This window comes from Rhinolophus hipposideros (genome assembly GCF_964194185.1).
Source record: "Rhinolophus hipposideros genome assembly, chromosome: 6".
In the NCBI taxonomy this organism is placed as follows: domain Eukaryota; kingdom Metazoa; phylum Chordata; class Mammalia; order Chiroptera; family Rhinolophidae; genus Rhinolophus; species Rhinolophus hipposideros.
This window is the reverse complement of record NC_138052.1, coordinates 16,880,894-16,903,590: the sequence shown is the minus strand read 5'-3', so window position 1 is coordinate 16,903,590 and position 22,697 is coordinate 16,880,894. Positions and strand designations below refer to the sequence as shown.

Below are 22,697 nucleotides of genomic sequence, written 5' to 3'. Positions count from 1 at the left end.
TAATGTTTTCCAGTTACATAAAAAGTGGGACAAGGTATCCCTGCTTTAAGCCTTTTTCAGACACTGCAGGCAAATGTAATAACAGCCAGTTTTGTGACTTACGCCCAGAGGGAACATGGGGTGTGGCATCAGCAGCTGGAGTGCTGAGGCTCTGAGGAAAGGAGGGGACGGCAATGTCCCCCCGCCTGCCCTGCAGGGCTGGCCCTTATTGTGACATGGTGGGGCAGCTCCTCATGGCATCATGAGCTGGGTGGTTCAGGGTCTGACCCAGAGCTGCCATTCACTGCCCTGGTGACGAACACTACAAAGGACACCCCACTCTGGGAGGTGGGGAGGGATGCCGGTTGCACATCATGTACCAGAAGCCTTCATGGCTGGAAAACAGTACAGGTCACAGTCTTCATTTTATGCACCAGGAGTGACTTTGTTCAGAATCAACCAAGTCCATCCCTGCACCCTAACGTGTGAATAAAATGAACACTTGGAAAGTTTAATTTCATGCCATGTTTGGTGTGGCTAGAAGATGTTCAATTCATTACTTCAGAGATGTGTACCCTTGAATTACTGCAGAGGTGACTGAAAACAGTTTATCAATCATGACTTCCCCTTCATCGCTTGAGCGGAATTTACGATCATCTCCCTGGTAAGAGTTAATTTGAGGGGTTCTATGACACAGGTCTTGTGCTAGCTGCACCTGATTGTCCCCACAAAGCCCTTCTCAGTGATTTCATCCTCACCCTCACTCCCTGCCACTACTGACTGGCCCGGGGCGGGTCTGACCCGAGGGGGACCCATTCCTAGGCTGGCCTGCAGCCTGGGACACTGTGACCGTGTGCAGGAAGATGCGCTGAGCCAACCAGACCCTCTCTTGGGAGCCCAGAATCCTGTGCACAGAAAAGATTACTGCCAGATGGCCTTGGGCTTTGGAGCAAAACGGCCGTTCAGTGTTAGAGTCTGGGCAATTACAGGCCAGATACAAGTTCTGAGGAAGCTGGCTTCCAGTTCTGGGGAAGAGAATGAGGTGGAGGAAGGGGGAAAACAGAGACAGAGAGCCGGTAATAAGAGGGATCCAGAAACTAAGACACAGATATCACACCTGCAAGTACGACAGAAAGGGTAAGAAGGGAGGGATGGGGAGAGAAGAAGAGGGAGAAGAAAAGGTGGAGGAGGAAAGGGGAGATGAAGAGAGAAGCAAGAATGAGGAAAGAAGGCAGAGACACAGAAGAGAGAAAAGCAGGGCCCAGAGCTGCTTCGGGGGTCCCACTGCGTCTACAGCTGCTCCCTAGGCTAAATTCTCCTCCAGGTTTTTCTGAATCTTGCCAATAGCAGAAGCTGCCTGAACTTTTCCTCACCCCACACTTTGACTTGAGCTACTGTGGGTGGGTTCCTACCATCCATAAGGAGACCTTTCCCTTATGAGAAATCAGAGCCAGCTGTTAACTAGGGAGGGTGGACCAAAGGCCCCTGAACCAGGTCTGCAGTGAGCGACACGGGAGAATGTGAACGGTCGGCCTGGTTCCACACTGGAGAAGAGCACTCACCGCAGACAGACTCAAGACTAGGAGTCGGAGACCAAATGCCTGGGAAGGGAACAATGCACTGGGATAGGAAATACAGGTTATCACCAGCAATCCCAGGAATCGCTAGGGCTCCTTGAAGTATAAGAAGGCAAGTTCAAGCAAATATAAAGAAGTGATGCAGGAGCCAATGAAGTCTGTGAACTTATTAACATTAAGGCATGGCAAAGTCTGAAAGCAGAAGTTACCTTCAGAGAGGATTTATGTCATTTCATGAATGACAAAAATCACAACAGGTTATTAGAAGAGAAAAAATGTTTCGAACATAACTCTGACCTTTGAAGTTGACAGGGCAACGAGGTGATCCCACCCCAGGTCTCTTGCTGCCACTTGTCAGAGTCCCAGTAGAAACCCAGTGAGGGCGAACCATGTTATGGATTCCAGGAAAAGGTGACATAGGAGCCACTCCGCTGCCCTCTTTCTCAAAGGTCATGCTCACTGGATGCTAATGGAACCCAAAGAGGGATCTCCAGCTCAGAACCGTTAACTGACTTTTGGGTCCAAAACCCACCAGCCTCCTGAACCTCTCCACCTGGGTGTGCTGTACGTGCTTCCAACTCAACAGGACAAAAAGGGGCTCCTTCACACCTTCCTTTCCCAGAGCTGCGTCACTGCCCCACCATGTTCTCATCTCAGTGACGGACATTCATCTTCCCGTCAGGTACCTGTACAAGAATCAAACCTGTCATTCCACACATCAAATCGGTCACAAGGCATTGTGGATTCTGCCTCCGTAACATTAAATTTGTCTCCTCCTCTCCGGACCTGGATCCTCGCTCACCAGGACTGTGCAGGATTAATACAACCAGCATTTTATCACATCTCCCCTGGGCTCAAGAAGGTGATGTAACTTGTCCATCATTTCTACAAGTACGCAGCAGCGTTGAGATGAACTGCTAAAGAATTTGTAAGGCTTGATGCCATTTTTTAACCGTACAAAACAACATTATTCAATATTATGCATATGGACAATATTTTTACATATGGACATTTGTAGCTAAGTTACAAAAATATGCATGGGGATGACAGACACCAACTTCGGGATAGTGATTACTTAGGAGGGAAGGAAAGAGGGTTTGGGGAGGTGGATGGAGCTTTAATGATATTTGTAATATATCGTTTCTCTGTTAAAGAAAATTATTGCAAAATATTAACATCTATAATGTTGGGTGGTGGGTTCATTCAATATATTTCAGAATTCAAAAAGAAAAATTTAAAATACATGCAATCAAGAAAAAACAGAAACCAATTCTGTGTGACTTCAAAACTTGTGCCATTGTCACCACACGGAAAGGCTGTTCTTGCCATAAAGAGGTTCAAAGGAACCCTTCTCTCTTCAAGGTATATTGCTATCTTTTGTGTTTAAGAAAAAGAGGGCTGAGGTTTCTTAAAGTAAGCATGGCCTTGCCTGCCTTGCCCAACCCACGAAAAGGCCCAAGGTGGGGAGGGGACTGTACAGGGGTGAGGGCATTTTCCAGCACACCCCTCCCCTTCCTTATTTTGGACATCCAGGCACAGGGTGACGGCCATGCCATGGAACTCGATGTCCTGTTGATCCAAGAACTGGACGAAGATCACACTCTAGAAAGCTTTCCCTCCCTGACTTAAGAGACCAAGGTCAAAGAGAATTAGCTATTCCAGAAACCCTACCACCTACAAATCTGTTGACACAGTCCAAAGGAGCTTGGCACTCTCACATGACAGCATGCCAGGCCAGGAGAAATGGCTCCAAAAGGTTCCAGCCCAGCAACTTGCAGCCCCATAATGTGTTCCGTCTCTAGCTCTTGCTCAATCTAAATCCTCATTAAAAACAACCAAACTGATTAAAATTTAAATCTACCTAAACTCATTTCGGGGTGGGGTAAGGGAAGATGCGAGGGGAAAGGAGAGCGCATGCTGGAACCAAGAGGCAGTGTTTTCAGCCTGTCTTCAGCTGCTTGTGAAGTAGCTGGAGGCAGGTACATTTTGCAGAACTGGCAGTAAGCTTTTCAGAGCTTGAACAGAGAGCTTTAGGAGAAATGATTCAATCCAAAGCAATCACAGTGTGATTCTGCAGCAGGGAGAGAGGAAGAATGCAGACCTGGAGAACCAGGAGGCTTTTGCTCTAGCTGGTAAATTAGGGGTGCAGGAATTTTCTTTAGCCGAATGGCAGCATGCTGAGCTTTTGGGTATAGTGGGTATTATACACTTTTCTCCCTACTGCAGACACACACATCCCTTTTCCTGGACTCCATTTCCCCATGGAACAATCCACATGGCACCCTGAGACCCACCACTTCAAAATAATAACAATTCTGCAGCCCTGCCCAGAGTTGGTTGGTCACACCCGTGAGTGCTGAACCAGTGGGCATCTTCCCAGTTAGAGCTGAATGGGTGTGAAAAAGTCAATCCCTCTGCAGAGGCAAAGCAGTGAGCTCCACCAAATCCCAATAACTAGTAAAACTTGAATCTTTGCCTCAGGCCCTGCTCTCCACAGGCCCTGGACTAACACACTGCTTCTAGGTTCTCACCCCTTCAATCCACCCTCCTCAGCGCCTCTAGTTTCCAAAACTGAAGACTTCCTTTCACCATATAGTCTTCAAAGGCTCCTCATGGCATTGCAATACCACCTACTCAGCTATGCACGCAAGGCCCCTCACTTGCGTGCACAAGCTCTCAGCTTTATCCCCTACTAGAGCTGACCCTTGAACAACCAGGGGTTAGGGACGCCCCCACCCCTGCATAGTCAAAAATTCACATATAACTTCTGACTCCCCCAAACATAGTTGTTCCTTGGTATCCGTGGGGGATTGGTTCTAGGACCCCCGTGGACAGCAAAATCCATGGATGCGCAAGTCCCCTATAAAATGGCATAGATCAATTCATTAGAGTTAGCCCTCCGCATCTGTGATTCTCAGCTGTGGATCGAAAACAGTACAGGTATTTATTAGAAAAAAAATCCATGTATACGTGAATCTGCGCCATTCAAACCTGTGTTGTTCAAGGGTCAAGTGCATTCCCTTTCCTTCTCTACCTATCCTTAGTCCTCATTCCCAAACCTTTCCCGCTCTGAAACACACATCTTGCCCAACATTGCCTTCGCCTGACATACCGATCCTTTTCCTGTCCTTTCCTTCCCTGGACGGAGTTCCTTTCCTTCATCGTTTACAAATCGGAGTTCCCGGGCTCGCCCAGGTGAAGTTCACTGCTAACCTCCTCTGTGCCATCAGTGTTTTTAAATCAATTAAGCAAGGAAGCCATTAGACTGAGGTGTCTCTAATGCCCTTGAGGCCTACATGAGAAAAACACAATTGAAGCCTGTAAATGCCTCAGTGTTTCTAAATCAAACACAAAGCACAACTTATCACAAATGGTCAACAAGGCTTTCCACTACAGACAATCAACTAATTTCCTTTCTTTGCTTCTGCACTTTCTCTCTCTATAAGTCCTTCCCCTGACTCCTAACCACTTCTGGCTTGGTACTGACAAATTCGAATTGATTTTTGCTCAAATAAACTCAAGATTTTTAATATGCCTCAGTTTATCTTTTGACAGTATATTCCTGCTTGACCTCTTTGGGCTGCACTGTCACTGTGTGTCCCCACTCTGGGTACATGAACTTCTCAAGGGCAGGACACTGTAGGTTCAGAACCAGAGGCCTGGCACGGAGCAGATTCTCTGTAAATACATACGGGCTGGAGGAGGAAAACCAGAAACTGCATGAATTGCAAACCACTTACGGGCTTGAAATGATGGGTCTCAAGCACGGCCCAGCTGCTTCAGACTCCCGCCGTGGCCATGCCCAGCTTCTTACCCTGTTTCAGGAGCCAAGTTCTTTGCTGACAAAATCTGTTCCCAGAAAATGAGCTTAAGGTCCACAACTTTACCTAATGGTGTATTTGAATCAAAAGATATTAAAAGGAGAGTGCACACCTTCAAAGTTATATTTCATAGTTGATTCATCTTCCTTTTAACAGAGATACTAAGTCTAAGGTTCTCTTAGGAGTGGTGAGGTAAAAGAAAGGAGGGAGGGGGAGAGAGGGAGACAAAAAGGAAAGGCCGCCTCTGCCTGCTCCTGAAGGCTGCATACAATTCAACAAGGATGAAAAATTCTTCTATTCCAAGATTAGAAATCAAATTCTATAATGCAAATCTCTGTGAATTTAAGCAGTGAAGCGGAAACAATTTACATTATGGAATAATATATAGTCTTTGCATTCCTTGGCTCCTTTATTTCAAGTAAACTCCCAAGGTTGAGGTGTATTTTTAGGGAGAGGGTGCGGGGGGGGGGGGGAGTACTTGTTGTGTCCCACTGAGGCCCCCTAGGGCTCTGGAAGACCCTGAGAAGCCAAGACTCTCAAAGCGTACTGACCTCTGTTCCCCCTCCCCTAATCCTTACCTCTCAAGGATGGTGCTACATAATTGCAGTGGGAATAATAAGGGGAACCTTGGTCTCCTGTCTCCAGCCTGGCCTGGGGTCCACCTATAGGCCCACAGGCAATAAAAAGAAGGGATTCTGCTTCCTCTTGCTGGACTGGGCTCCATACTTATTCTGGACTGGATCTCATCTGGTATAAATCACAGCTCATCTAGGGCAATGGGTGAACAGTTGTATATAAGGCTGCACTCAGGTATGACATGAGTGGTTCTATTAATAGAACCTACCTACCTTGAGTTTTGGGCAGAGGACAAAACACGGATGGGAACAAGTGAAAGGAAATAATATTCACAAGCATGGTACTTATTCTTTATTGTCTGGGCAGGTGAAAATTTAGGTCCCTGGCCTAAAGAAAAGAAGCTGGGAGACTTCTGAGGCTAAATGGGTAATGCAGCAAAGAGCATCAGCTCGTTTTTGCAACTTGATGGATCTATAAATTGGGGGTAATATGCTTCCCAGTTTATATTAGACACATATGTGCTGAGCTCGAATTGAGAATCACAAAATGTCTGTAAAAACTGCTTAAATATATACTTAATTTTAAGTGATATGGTGCTAATACTGCCCTAAACCCTAAAATGGGGCAAGCTAGCAAGGAGTCCCAAGATGGCTAGAGCCTGCATCTCACCACCCAACCAGCACCAGTACCCATATTCCCTCTGGATCTTTCCATACGAACTGACTGCTAAGTTAACATGCTTCCCCATTTCCCCAGCATTTCCAGGTTCCAGGGATTTCTCGGCCTTAGCCCTGGAGCTTTACGAGGCATTTAATGAATGCCCCTTAGAGGACCCTGGGGACCTACCCATCAGTTTGTGAAAACACGAAGCCATTTGACATGACCTCCTTTCTGCTTCAAAATGGTAAAGCTGGCTTCTCCCCCCAACTCAGTGCAAATGCAGCCAATTCTGGATAATGATGCTCTTTCCTCTGCTCTGACTGCCACAGGCCCCAAGTTACAAAGCCCACCGGCTAGGACATTGCGCTTCAGGTCAGGCTGAAAGGTCGAAAACAGGCCACTGTGGCCCCAATGTGTCCACAGCCTTCTCCAGGAGCTTTGTTACCAGCTCCATCTGGGCAGTAATCACAGAACACAGACTGTCCCATGACAAACAGAAGGTGTCACAACGAAAGGTTAGAGAACCTAGAGGCTGCCTTGGCAAGACCGAAGTTGCATTTTCATAGAGCCTCCGCCAGGTCAGTGAACTGTGTGGATTGAATGAACTTGACCTGGGAGTGTCACGCACGCCTGAAAAGATGGAGGAGAGGATATTTAGATGGGCTTCAGCCGGGGCCTGACAAGCAGGTGCTGTCGAAAGCGAAGAACTGGCCACTCAGCAGGACTGTCCTGGGTGTCGCCAGGGAAGGATTTCGGAGCACTGGGGGTCTGCGTGCTGCCTCAGCACCACGGTCACACTGGCGGAGGGATACGAGATGTGAGCATGGGGCTGCTCCCACCAAGTAAACTGAGACCCCAAAGGAAACTGCCAAACAACAGGTCCCAAGTCCCCACCAAAGTGAGCAGCCAGCCCACCTCCCCACGCTGGGGAGGAGAGGAGGATGGCCGCCGCTGGGGAGCTGCTGGCTGGTTTCCCTTCTCTACCGAATTAGGTTAAGAGGGGCCCCACGGGACCACTTGGAGAAGTTCACCTGCATTCCCGGGGCTTTCTGGGGCACACAGATTGACTCTGGACTCAACCCTCGAAATGCCTGATGGCTGGAGATGGGGGCTGAGAAAATGCCCTGAAGGAGACGTGAGCAGGGCCTGCTTTCCGGTAGGCAAAGCTCCCGGTTTCTCACATGGATGCTTGTTACCCTTGTTGCAGGTGTGCACTGCACGGAAGGGGGCTCAACTGGTCCTCCTGGGAAGGGCCCTGTTGGAGGGGCCCCCAGGAAGTGTGGGATACTGGAAACCACCCAAGAAGGAGCCACGTGGCCACCTGAGGTGGCAGTGCCTGGAATAAGGGAACAAATTATTGAAGTGAGTGATCCATGGGAGAAGCGGGAATCCAAACCCCCACAGCAGTCCCACGAGCAAAAAGGCTGAGTGTGGGACCCCTGCTGAGCCCAGGTAGCACTAACACTAGTTGGTGCCAGTTCTATTCATACAAGAGTTTTCCCACCCTCTCGCTGGTCCACTCCTCACTGTATCTGTGGAGGACCTATCCGCAGCCAGGTTTGGGAGATAGGAAGATGGGGGGGGGGAGGGTGAGACAGTGACCTGCAAGCTGGGAAAGCAGAGGTGACCACACATTGCCACCTGCTCTTCAGGCTTCACAGGCGACGCAGCACTTGGAACTGGCGAGGAAGGAGCTTAACTTGACATGATGTTCAGAGTTTCCACTATTAAATGGAACTCCGGGTCCATTAAATGAGAGTGGATACTTTACTGCACTTGGATTGCTCTTGGAACAAAAAGTTAACAGAAGGGTTTTATTTTTTATTATTTGTGAGTTACAGGACCTGCCCCAAATTGTACCCAAGTGACAGAAAAGACTGATTCTACGGTTCCAGGGAGAAAAAGTTGTTTCTTGCTTGAATTCACAGGAGTCCTACTCTTTCAATTTAAAGGTTACATGTACAAGGTGACTTTAGGTAAAACATGGATAAAATGGTATTTTACTTTGAATAGTTATAAATCTATTTATATGTGGTTCAGAAAAACATAAGTTTCACATCCATGCAACTTCATGCTTATGAATCACTTAGGACATAGCTAAAGTAATGATGTTAACAATGGGTCCATTAAAAATATTAAGACATTAGTAGTCCAGATGGGGTATGGATAACGGAAGTCCTAATTTGGTGTGGATGACTTTCGTTTGGAAACTGGTAGCTAAAAGCAGCGGTGGAGAGCCTCATTTCAAGGTGAGGACACTGGGTGGTGAGGATGGGCCACATTCTGTGATTCCACCAAGCACACTGGCGGCAAGACCATGGCCAGGGCACGCAAGGTCACTCCCTTTATTGGACAGCAGGAACAGAGAAAGGGAAAGCAGCACATGGCAAAGGCTTCTGAGTAGCCGATGTGCAGCGAGATGGACGGGGTGGGTGGTAGCTTGGAGTCAAAAGAAAAAGAAGGTAGTAAACCCTTTTCACTTAATGTTGTCTCACTTTGCAAAAGTCCGAGGATGGAAAGCATCCTCACACACCACGTTTTCACCTCGCAGCAGAGTCACCTGCAAACTCCTCAGTAACCACCACACAGAAGTTCTTTCTCCCAGGCTGACCTGGAATGACCCTTTCCCTTGTCAATTTCTCAAGTTATCTGAAAGAAAAGTCTTTTCCTTGGGTGAAGTTGTGCAAGGCTATTCAGAGGTTAAAGTGTTTAGGAGGCAGAGGGCCTCGGTACAAGGCTTAGCTCTCCTTAGCTTAGATGAAGCTGGACAACTGACTTCAGCTTTTGCAAGTTCAAGTTCCTCAGCTGGAAAACGAGGGGCTTGATGGTTTGATGGTCCTTTGATTTTTAATTTATGACTTCATGCATCTTCCTCTCTGCTTAGCCTGCAAAGGAAAGGAGGTGTAGTGGCTGCTGATGGCCACCCAGGTCCCCTTTCCCATCAGCTCACCTGTCCCTGGGTGTCTAGCGCTGGTTGTTAACCTCACAGCTGCCCTCTCTCCAGAGAACTGCCCTCCATGAGGAGGGGACAACTGCCTGTCAGGGAGTTACAACAGGCACACCCTGTCTCATGGTGCGGCCAACTCTGGACTCATACCCCACTTCCACTTCCCCAGCGCCCACTGAGGCTGGTGCTGGTCTCCAACCGGAAGCCCATGGAGGACCTAGAGCATGTGACACCGAAAGGGGATCATCTGTTAACACTCCTTTAGGTTCAAAGATTATTTTTAGTAATAACCATGAAATGAAATGACTAATAATAATGGTCGGAAAAGAAATGTAGACCATGAACATTTCTTTTCTGAACTGTGTATATGTAATCATGTCGATAAAGAACAAAATACGTTACCATATGAAAACCAAAAAGTGATAGATTAGTACTTTTTAATCACTTTAATGGATTTTTCTATAAAACGGGGGAAAAATTCTACGCTGGTCTCTCTCAGTAATGAATAATAACATTTTCTAATTTTGAATGTTAACTTTTGGAGCTCTGTCAGTGCTCTTCATATATCTATGTTAATGGGCAGTGCAGCAGCATATTTGTCTATCTTTTCTCATCGTTTATAGAGGAACACTTTTTATTATTTCCATATGAAGCAATATATACAAATAAGAACACACAAAGTGACGGCCAGAGTACATATCCAGCCCAGTTATCGCTGCATGCCAGGATGAAAAGGAATTGTTTTCCTGCTATTTCTAACTTTTCCACATGTAATTACCTTACAACCAGGGTGGGGGGAGAAAAGATAACACCTGTCTCCAAAATCACATCTGGCAGCCCAGGAGGGTATAATTCCTGGAGGGTATAGTTCACATGGGGTTACTGCCTAGAAATCTGGGAGGTGAGATAGGGGGAGAGGGCCCCGTTTTGTTGGGAAATCAGGCAGGGAAACGGAACGTGAACGAGAGGGCAGTACACACCTCTTCATTCTAAGGCAAGAGCATATCCCACAGGCCTCACCCTCACGCGAGCCTCTCCCAGCTCGGAATAAGAAGGGCTGCTTGAGTCTGATGAACCACACACACAAGCACAGGAGTTAACGCTTTGCTGAACGCACCTGTGTTTCTCCCCCAACCCTGCAAAGGCAGAGAAGGGGAGAGGGGCAGCTGTTCTGTTCATAAGACGCTGAATTATAAAAACCACAAGAGCAGCCCAGACTGCGTTGAGGAGAAACACAGCAACATGCAGTCTGGGACGGAAAATAGTTTCATGAATGTTAAGTTTACTATAAGGGAATTAATGAATGATTCTACGATAGTATTTGGAGGTGTTCTTCTCTTTAGAGCCCGAATTCCCAATAATAAAAAGCAATTCTTTGGGGATATCAGGACAGCACAACCGATTCCGGTAGGTCACAAATGTGTCCTCTGGTGCCATCCTAGATCTTAACTGGAAAGTCTGTACAGGGAGATGACAGATCTAAATAAGACATAATTTAGTGTGCCAGGAAACTCTCGTTGTTGGAACAGTTATACACAGGGTAAACAGCACTGCTTCAAAATGACTGAGGACTTTTTCAAGATCCTTATGCTCGGCAGCTCTTACAAGCAGTTGGCATTCAGTGCAAACACCGCCTCCCAGAATGGATGGCAGAGGTGGGTCACCTGTCACCAGCCCTGCTTCATTATTCAGAGCAAGAGAGGAGAGAATTAGTCTCTGCCTGTGAACAGCCTTTCTGCGGGCAGGCTAGCCCTACACGGATCGGAAGTAACATGGCCGTTTCTGGGGCCCCATCCACATTTGTGTAAAATTTAGGCAGTCTGGGATCAAGAATAAAGCAATCTGGGTTTTTATTCCAGCTCTGTAAGAAACTTCCTGTGGGACTTTGGGCAAGTCCCCAAGCTTCTGTTTTCTTATCTGTAAAACAAGGGAAATAGTAAACCTGCCTTATTATCTATCATAAGGCCAACCACAGAAACAAATGCCTTTTAAAATTATTATGGGAAGGGGTCCAAATTCTCACCACATCGTCGGACATGCACACAGAATCAATCACACACTCTCTGTGCTGTGCCACAGAAAGAGTGCTACCCAGCAGCAATTCGTTATGGCAGAAACAGGGCACACCACCGACCCCAGAGGGTGCAAAGCCTCCAGATGGTAGAGGGCAGGCCCTTCACTCACTAACGGGTCTTTTGTCCTCCATGCTGGGCCCCTAACTGAGGGGATTCCCCTCTTTGGGTGGGCAGCTGTGAGCTTTGCTTCCACCTTCCACATCGCTGTTTCGCATTGCTAGTTTTAAGCTCTAGCACATAAGAGCGGTGCTTGTTAAGTTTCCTCTCCAAGGCATTCAGCCCAGCGCTATACGCATTAATACCCACGACTTCATGGTGATAGATGTGTCAGTTTGTAATAATGTGCATAATCTCTCCCCTCAGAATAGCAAGTGCCAACACATCTATGCTGGGAAGGCGGGGACGTGACATGTGATAAACCAGGCCATTTAAAACACAAGACTCTCTCTTGGGCTTCTTTCTTCCTCTGAACCAATCAAACTAAGAACATACTTCTAAATGCCGGGCGTAATCTCTCTGAGCTTTTTGAGGAAGCCACAGCGAGATTCTGATTTTGGCACAGCAGTGAAAGTTCCCCTGAAAGGACAGCTAACTGCAAGTCTTTAAGTGAAGGACTGATTTTAGGAGAGAGGCTAAAAATATCTTCCTTCCCTCTCCTTGAAATAAATCACACGCCTCTTGAAATTTCTTCACATCACTGCTGACTTTTTGAAAACACCCAGATAGCCAAATAAAAGTGATCAGCCTAATTAGCACGAATATGAAATGCTGCACATAAATACATTTAGAAAGAAAAAGTGTCTAACTCAGGAGGAGTTTGAAAACAGAAACAATTAAAACACCTGGGAAAATAAAGCCGAGGTCTCACACCTCTCCATCATTTTGGAAAATCTTTCACACCGTCTATATCCTCCTCTCTCCCACACAATCAACACCTCTCTCCCTCACCCTTCACATTTCTCAGGCGCTTTGCGAGTTCTGAAGCTCTGCCCCCACATCCACACTCATTATAAGCTCCCTACGGAGGTACAGGAAGATGGGTGAATAACCTGGAGTCAGGACATCTGGGTTTCAGGATGGGCTCTGCCACTTACCAGCTATGTGTCCTTGGGCAAGAGGTTTCACCCACCTGCACCTGGATTCCTTAGGTAATCACCCTTCTTCCAGAAAGCTCCAAAAGGTCACATAAGATGAAGTGGATAAGTGACTTCAACTACAAAGAGCTGTGCCACAGGCTTTTTCTCAGGACTCCACACCTGTGTTCTACACTAGTCAAGCCTTTCTTCTCTGTCCCATGTCCACGACTAACAAACTACTGTCTCTGGTCTCTGTTCCAGACTCCCCTGCCAAGAAGTGCCTTCCGCTCTTTACCCCTCAGGGTGTCCCTTGTGAAGCACTCTGAGTGGCACCTTTTTCTTGACGTTTTGCTTCAGCAGATCACGAACGGCAGCACCACCTGCTACAGTCTCCCACTTTGTTAAACATCGCCTCAGGGTTTGCTGCCTCTCTTCCCCTCATGGATTCCAAGCTTCCGCAGGCCAAGGACCTAGTCACATACTTGTACATCTCTGATTAGTCGATGCCATCAGAAGTTGCTCAATAAACATCTGCTAAAGGAAACAGTCAGGAGCGCAGGAAGCAAAGATCTCTGGGGTCTGAAACACGACAAAGAGCAGCAAAAATCTGAGAGTTGGCATAACTGATACTGAAGAAGGGATATTTCTGCAGTAAAAGCAACTATGTAGAGAGAGGTTGGGAAGTGGACCACTTCAGTGGAAACCCAGGCCCAACTAATTTGATGTTAAAGGAACTTGGCAGTGACTATTTTGGCAAAAATCAGTGACCACTGTCTTACTTTAATTTTTTTGGGGGGTGGGGGTAGGGGGACACTAGGTGTTCATATACGAGAACACACATGCGACTTAAATCTGTCCCCAGTGAAAGAATACTCCCTGCAGATGTTAGTGGAAACAGAGTCAGATTAAAGTGGTTCAAGAAGTCCTATATTTCAAATGGTTACAGTGCCTTGCCATATGATTCAAAATAAAACTGCATTTCTAAAAGCAATAGAAACTTGTATGTATGCTGGAAGTAATAATTTTCCATATTTTCTGATTTTGCAAATTAACCGAAGTTGAGTTTCGTTGTTGGTGTTTGGTTTTTGGAGGGTACCACTGCTGTGAGGGAACCCCATTAGTTAGATTAGTGCTTAAACTAACTAATGCAGTGGACCCCAAAGGGGAACACACCAGAAGATACTCTGGGATGTAAGAAAAACAGAAATGTTGATCTACACTTTTCAATGTTTTTATAATGTACATAATGTTATTATAGAACTGTACATTTTATCAAGAAATGCATGTCCATTGATTGGGTGGGATGCTCAACATTTTTTTCATTGACATGGCTGGAACAAGCAAAAACAAACTGAAGACCATGTAGCAATCCAGCCCTGAGTAGAAACTTGCAAATAACCACTTGCCCACAGCACAATGAAATCTGAAAGTCAAATTCTGCTGGCATCTATTTCGCCTAGAAGGAAGGGTTAGGGAAAGCTGACGAAACCACACCAGTGCCTAATCTGTCTTGGTCACGTGCAGTTTTCAATTTAGAAAGAGGAATTGTAACAGGAGAATGATGATATCCTCTACATTCCAGCAGAATGTAGAGATGAGTGAACATCCTCATTAAAAAGGTTCAAAAGAGGAAGCAGTTGGTCTCCCATGTCCTTGAAAGAATTTCTGAGCTCAGGGCTACATAGCTTCTCTTCAACAGTCATCTAACACTTGGGCAAAAATGCAATCCTCCAAATTTATTACAGAAGCAGCCTGTCACAGTCCACATCAGTTCTGATTCCCAATTTATTCAGGTCACCTTCACACACCATTAACTCAGTGACCTACCAAGCCATTAGATACCATATGTGCATGACTGCGGGCCTCTGGGTCTCCGGGAAAAATATTAATCACCAGAAAACCTATTTAGCTGGTAGGTCTGATAGTTCAGGTGGTAAAGCATACGGAGGCAGTGCGGGGGCTGAGATTTACTCTATTTAAAAAAAAAATTAAAGTGAGAACGCTTTCCTTATAAAAAGGAGCAAATCTGGAAAGGCAGAGGGTGCTAGATGAGTGCAGATGTTATCCCGGTCTCTTTCCTTCCATGACTTTTCCGATGCTCCCAAACAGCATTTCTGAAATTTAAATAGGCTATATTTAAAAGTCCATATAGCACTAATAAGAATAACGGCAATGGACTGAAAAACGTCGAATATATTTAAATGAAGTTCATAAAGACACTTAATTAGAATATCACCATTTTGCAAGCATTAAGGAACTAATGGATGTAGGCAACGATTTTTAATGGCTGAGAACATCAAGAAAACCAAGATAACCAGACTTCTGTGCCTTCTGATGTTAATACTCAACCACACCTATGAAATAGCCTTGCAAAAAATCAAAACGGAATTTGATCAAGCTGTAATATCTTATCTACCTATTTCAGAAACGACAAGTGAGGCGAGAAGGATGGTGAACCACACCACAGGTATGCAATTAGTAAAATTCAGACTTACAGGATACATCACCTGGTTTCTTCAAAAAATAAACTTCCATTAAAAAGAGACTTAAGGAACACACCCAGTCACGGTGTGTGGATCTTATTTGCATCCTAACTGAATAAAATGAAAAAAAGAAAAAATTAAAAAAAAGGAGAAAGAGACAATGTAAGAAATCTGAACACTGTGTACTCAACATTAAGAACTTGCCATTTTTAGGTGTGATAATGGTCTTGTGGTTCAATTTTTTTGAGTCTATATTTTCAGAGGTACACACTGAAATATTTAGGGATGAAATAATCAGATGTCTGGGGTTTGCTGTAAAATAATCTGGGGGTGGGGAATAAAGATGAAGCATGACTGGCTGTGAGTTGAAAACTGGTAAAGTTGGTGGTGGGTACGTGGAGGTTTATTGTACTCTGCTTTCATTAGAAATTTTCCACCATAAGATTTAAAGAAAAAAAAGTCAACTGTAGTTTATTCTAAGAAAAGCTTTCAAACACTCAGAAGTTGGGAGATCTCTTTCTTGTCGTCCTTGACTTTTTGGGGAAGAGGTGGCAAGTTTCAAACTTTAGACAGCTCTCATCTTACATTTCAAAAATTCTTTCTTTCCCTTTTATTCATCTTTTGTTCATCCTTCTAAAATCCCAGGCTCTGATCCCAATGAAATCAAGCTGCTGTTTTTGGTGTCTCCTAATTTTTCACCACTAGGATGGCTGTGATCACAGAATTACGTTGGAATGTGACCTGAGTTTTCAACAATCACCTAACCAGTCATCTTCCTGTGGGGGTTTCCATTTAGTTTTCCATTCACAGACAGAGTTTTCTTCTGGTTTTGGGGCTCTTGGATACACAATTGCATATTCCACCCTCTGTGGCTACAGGAGGACTACTTTCTCCCAATATTCCTGCCCCCCCCTCCCTTGTTGCCCTTAACCAAACAACTCTTCTGGGTCATTCAGGACTGGGTCTCGAGGATGAGTGCGCCTCCGCCCTCTCCCTCGAGCACCAGGTGGCATGACGCAAGAGCCTGCCATGTGCTTTGTTCTGGGCTGAACTGGACTTACAGCAGAGATGGCATAGCCACATTCGTGGTTGTGATGCCCCTGTGTGCTCCGCTCTCAGCTCTGTACAATGACGTTCTATGCGGCCTTTCAGTCAATCCTTACCACCGCCTTAGGGGGGAGGGACTGTTGTTTCCATCTTACAGATGGACAAGAAACTTGCCTGTAGTCATCTAATAAGTTACATGGCAGAATCAGAACCGGAACATGAAAGCTAGTGGGCATGTGAGCTTGGTAAAGTGAATGCATCACACATTTTTTTTGTTTGTTTTTATCTGTCCAGGTGGTCTCTGCCATATTTCTCCTGTGATAACAGTTTTGTTGTTATTTTTGTCTTTACCTCAATTTTTTGCTTATCCTGAGATGTCCCACATAAGTATATTTCCTGGGCATATAGCACTATCCTCCCTACTCTTTCATTTATTACAAAGATTAGTTTACACAGATCCCCTCTATGGTAGAGACAGTTTATAGTTATCCTCTTCTTGCTTACAAACAGAACCCCACTTTTATTTGAGGCAGAAATAGTTCCAGATAAAAGATCACACTTCCAAGCCTCCTTAACAACTAGGGTAGGTAAAGATTTGGTACAATTTATAAGAAAGCTCTTTCAAGAGAGCTGCCTCAGCAGAGGAGTATGCACTTTTTATCCTTCCCTTCTTCTTCTTGCATCCTAAGTAGACTGAGAACCTAATGGCTGGAGCTCCAGCAGTCATAGTGGATCAAGAGGTAACTTTGAGAATGGGCCCCATTACTAAGATGGCAGAGTAGGAAGACAGAAACAGCCTGGGTCCCATATGATAGGCCACTAAAACAACCCTGAATTGCCCATCTTTCTTAAGAAAAGCAAAACCCTTCATTTATTTGAGAAACTGTTTTTCAGGGTGTGTGTACAATTTAACATTCACATTTGAATGCAATTCCTAATCTAATTATCACACACCCCGATTGCAACATTTCAATTTTGAGAAACTTTAACAACAACATTTTATCGATAAAGGCACTCATTTGAAGGGCATTTCTTCTAACACCTCTGATGTCATTCCTTCCTACTGCATTTTCCATCAATGGCTTGTTCAAACATGTCAGATGTTACTTCTGACAGCAGCTCGTACCCTGACACTTAATGGATTCTCTGTAGTCCAGCCACAGGCTAATTATGCACATTTAAAAATAACCCATTATTTTACTTTGCATCAAATTTTTGCTCTGATGCTCTTTTGAGGATTCCTGCCAGCATACCAAAATGTTCCCAGTGCTTACCGTGATACGACTCTGGCTGATAACAAGGTGCTATTTACACCTTATCTCACCTCCAAGAGATTCTGCTGCTGCTTAGCATAGCTTCTGCTTAGCTGTTCCTTATTTTTTCTGTCTATTAGGACTAATATGACCTCATTTTCTCTGCCTGGAGTAAAAAATGCTAGATGTATCTTCCTTTTAACAAGCATTTAGCAAAGTCTAATTTGCTGTATTTGTTCTTCCTCCTGAGAAGGCACAATATTCTTCATCCTCAGTGGATTTATTATCTTTCTCCAGTGCCATATTGTCACTGATTTTGCATTTTCATATTGTCATGCCTCACACGTGTTGCTATATATTTATAAATACCCAACCTTTAAAGAATATCCTATGTGTATGTCTAGAACCTGATCTTTGAGGTTTACCTTGCTACCTCAAATTCTTGTGGCATTAAAATACTGCCCTCCAGGGCGGGCGCCTGGTTAGCTCAGCTGATTAGAGTGCGGTGCTCGTAACACAGGGTTGCTGGTTCGATCCCCACATGGGCCACTGTGAGCTGCGCCCTCCACAACTAGATTGAAACAACTTCTTGACTTGGAGCTGATGGGTCCTGGAAAAACTCACTTAAAATAAATAAAAAGCTTAAAAAAATACTGCCCTCCACCCCCGTTTGTGTGATGTGCACTGACACAGAATGAAGCCCATCTGAAGTGAACATGCCACTCAGTGAGCAGCTGAGCGCTTCCCATATTGGGAGTCAGAAGTGAGAGGCTTCCAAAGGCACGAGAAGGATTAAGCGATTCATGACATTCCAGTCACCCTTTGTAGTCTTCATTCTTTTGGGATTTAGTACGTATTAGGGTGTATACACACTGCCTTGCGATAAATACTGACCTGAACTCTTTAATGTGTATTTGCTATCTGCTTGGCTTTTTGTTTGGTTTGCCAGTTATTGCGATTCAGATTCTGCTGCCCACACTGCTGTTTAATACATAACATTATTTGGAGAAAGGTAAGAAGTGAGAGAGACTGAAGGAGGAAATATGGTCGGTTTAGCTAAAATGCATATTTCTCCAACATCAATAAGCTCATACAGGAAGGAGAAGTAGAGATCGATGTCAGTGGAGCACATATGTTACTTTGGTTCATAGGTGATACTTTCTCCCAGCACATTAATATTTTGTAGAATCATGAACAGCAGCTTAATGCAAAATACACTCACTGAGCTGTGTGCAGGAAGCCACAGAGGGACCCAATACTGCGTATCCCGCCTGTTCTCCCTGCTGGCTCCGTGTGGCAACGAGCTCTGGCTTGAAAGTGCTCCCATGGGAATTCGCTTCCATCATTTTATATCTTACCCTGTTTCCGGGATGTAGAAATAGCCTCAAATCATCCTAAGCCTCCCAAGTAGGCTACTTTGACTTTTTTAAAGGTAAGGTTGTATATTTACTATGGTATTTATTTTTAGGCTTTAAATGAGTCTTTTAAAACTCTGCTACCACTATTGTTGTGTTTTTTTTTATAATGACTGTGGATCAAAGTGTTTTAAATTCGCAGTAGTCTGGCCCCACCCTACTGTTCTCATAAGTTCTGTCATGTTCAGTCTGCCACTTTGTAGCTTATTTCTCAGGAATATAGATTATCATGATACAGCCGAGGTACTTGCACATCAAACTTCAAAAAGGTCATGGGGGTACCCAAAGTAAATTTGACATATTTACAATAAAGGTGTACTTGTAAAAATCAAAGTTACGAAACATTTGCATTTTTTACAGGTGAGATTTGATTTTACAAATAGTTTATGGTTTAGAAGAACTAGGAACTTAGTTTTTACACACCAGAGGACTGGCCAGAAACAAGTAGGTGAACAAAGAACCCCGGAAAAACCGACCCAGTTACATTCAACACATTCACTTTAAAGGCAGGCTACGAGCAAGCACTCAAGGACAGAGCAGGACTCGGAGCAGTGGCTGCCTAGAGGGACAGCTAAAAAGGCAGGAGACTCAGACAGAGCTGGCATTTTCGTCAGGGGTTCACAACTCTTTTTCTTAAAGGGCCAGATCACAAATATTTACGGCTTTGTGGATCACAAAGTCTCGTTCCAAGCGCTGGACTCTGCCATTGTGGGGAAGGCAGCCAGTACTGGCAGCAAACAAATGGGCATGGGTATGTTCCAGTATAACTTTACTGAAATTTGAGTTTCATGTAATTTCACCTGTCACAAGTTCTTCTTCTTTTGATTTGTTTTCAACCATCTTAAAACATAAAAACCGTGCTTCGCTTATGGGTCATGTGAACACAGGTGGTGGGCCTGTGGGCCAGATTCTGCTAACCTTTGATTTAGAGATTTGAGGCGTGTTAAGGACGAGTGTCAATAACAATTAGATACCAACTGGCCAAAGTGGACCATAGCAGTACTGAAAATAGCTTTCAAAAGCAAATTCCAAAAGCAAATAATGACGGACAACTCAATAGCTAGATTAGTGCGATTAAGGCCCTTCACTAATTTTTCCTTCCAGTGCTTGATTTAAACTAGAGGTACTGCACTTTGTTTTATAAGAAAACTAGAAAGTTCACTAAATTATGTACTGTTATTTGAATATACGACTAGAAAATTAACACTCTATTAATATGTTAATCAGAGCTACTCTCACTTACCCACAGCCGACATCACCGTTATTCAACGTAAGAAGGAGAAATCGTTGATCAACTAATAGAATCCTTCAAAGCTTTTAAAAAGTTAAAAAGTGATACCTCTATACCAGCAATGATTTATTTTTATGTAAAACTACAAGGCAATTGAGAAATTTCTTTTAAGTGTTATGTAAGCTTAAAAATACTTACAGAGTAATGTAAATGCAGCCTCCAAGTGTTTGTGAATTTTCCCGTTATTTGACTATTGTCTCAACCATCCAGAATTTAATAGCAGGTTTTTTTAGAGGTCTCATCTTGATCAAATCCTTCCAAAGCTACAATCTAAGTTCGCAAAGAAATGGCTGCTCTTAATTTTCACATTTATATTTCATCAGTTTATGTAACAGCTAATGAAATTATGTAATTATAAAACAGGTATGTGGCATTACCAGGTTTGGTAGCAGACACACCTTGTGCTTAATGTACACACAACTCACACTGTGGGTGCAAAAGTGTGTCGCCACCGTGGAGGGTTGCCTGACAGCCCCAACATTCACAGGCTGTTGGCCTCAGCACGTTGGATAAAGGAAATGGCAGATGTAGGTTAACCAGACCTTTGAGAAGTGAAGGTCGGTCAAGAGATCTTTCGGTCTATTCTCAATTCTCCAGTGGTGGATCTCAAACCTGAAAAACCTTAGAATCATCTGGGAAGGTGGAGGCTATAAGGTTCTACCCAAGTTTGGTTCCCCCGCCACCTGTATCAAAATCACCCTCAGGCCCTACCCAGTCCTATGCACCCAAATCTCTGGGGGTGGCAACTGCTTTGTTCAAGTTCCTGCGTGATACTGATGCTCTTATATCAGCACCCTTAAAGGGTGAAAACCACCCTTTAAGGAAGCTTGTCTGAAACCTTAACCTTCCCATGAGATACAACAGAACTCTCTACAACAGTGGTGGTCAACCTTGGTTGCACACTGTAATTGTCTGGGAGCTTTTATCAGGCTGACAGAGATTCTGATCTTCCTGGTCTGGAGTGCGGTCCAGGCATTGAGATTTTTAACACCACTCCAAGTGGTTCCAAAGAGCAGCAGCTAAGGTGAGAACCACCACCGCACCCAGCGCTAACATTACAGATGGGGCCAGCTCATAAAGACTCTCCTACATTCCCGAAAACTCAAATTTGTTTCACATAACCAGGGTTTATGAGACAAATAATGGTTTGCATTAAAAAATATCCATTTCGAATGTGGTGTTTTTTTTTACTATAAAAGATCTATGTTCATAATTAAGCAGGGCCCAGGGAATGCAGGCAGCTAAAAATCCACTTCTAAAGAACTGCAAATTGGAATGATTGCAAGAACAAACCTCTAAGGCCAAGTTTACAAGAGCTGATTGCAAGGTTCAATGCAGCTAAGACTAAGACATGCATCTGGGAGCCTGGGCAGGATTTCTGCAAATTGTCTGTATTTCTATAGCATGCAGAAAACCAACCACTCTTACCAGCAATTGACACGTACGTGGGTACCTGGAGCCATAACCGTTCTACAGTCATCATAATCAGGCCAGACATAAATTCAGCTTTCCGTGATTCAAGAATTCAGGCCTCATGTCCACAAAAAATGACACAGGCTCTTCTATTTATAAGGACTTGATTGGAATTTGGGGGAGGAGGCAGGCATATGTTAATAAACAAAAAAAAGTACCTGCCCAAAAATGGGTGGCAACTTCCATCATTCTCAGTTTCCTTACCTTATTTTATTATTGCTCATAGAACGTATTACTGTACTATATATTTAGTTAGTCGTCTATTGCCTTCTTTTTCCTTATTAGAATATGAGCTCTATAAAGGCAAGCTTACAACCTATTTACTCTTGCAATTCCAGACCTTGGAACAATGTCTGGCATACAGTACACACATATTTTGAATGAGTGAAACAAGGTTCCTAACACTCTGGAAAGTTAGAAATTGAACATACCCCACTTGGCTGGGGAGGAACAAAACAAAGCAGCTAAATATGGCAACATCTAACCATATGTATGGCAGCAAAAGCAATCCTGAGCTGAGACATAATCATCAAAACAATGACTTCCATGCTGGCATGGCACTGGTATTTACATTTCTCTCATGAGATCGTCACAGCCAACCTGCCGGGTAGTGGAAACTGATGCTCAGAGAAGACAGGTGGTCTTCTAGGCCACAGTGCTGGGCAACGAGGGGCCAGGAGAGGGCTCTACCTCTAGCCCATGCCCTCCCCTTTCTTAACCACATCACCTGCCGCACAGTAGGCGGACCAGGGACGCTGCACCTGCAGTTTAAGGGCATAAAGCAGAGAAGATTGTTTTTCTTTACAAGGCTAACTTAAGCGCAGTCATAAGTGATGAGTATTTGGTGCTAATAAGACGTAATAAGAGAACACTAGTTACCATTTAATGAGCACTTATTATGTGCCAGGAACTGTGTGCTACATATATATTTCTAGTTCACTCCTCCCCACAATCCTGTGAGGTAAGTATTATTTTCCTTTTTTAGCAGATGAAGTCTTAACAAGTTGGTGGGTAAAGGTCAGGG

At 44.5% G+C, this 22,697-nt stretch overlaps 1 protein-coding gene across 2 annotated transcripts in view; it reads right to left on the bottom strand.

The window, feature by feature from the left end:
- The window catches only part of MGAT5 (alpha-1,6-mannosylglycoprotein 6-beta-N-acetylglucosaminyltransferase), a 319,813-nt gene that overhangs the window by 41,532 nt on the left and 255,584 nt on the right, over positions 1-22,697 (bottom strand). The window lies entirely within an intron of this gene.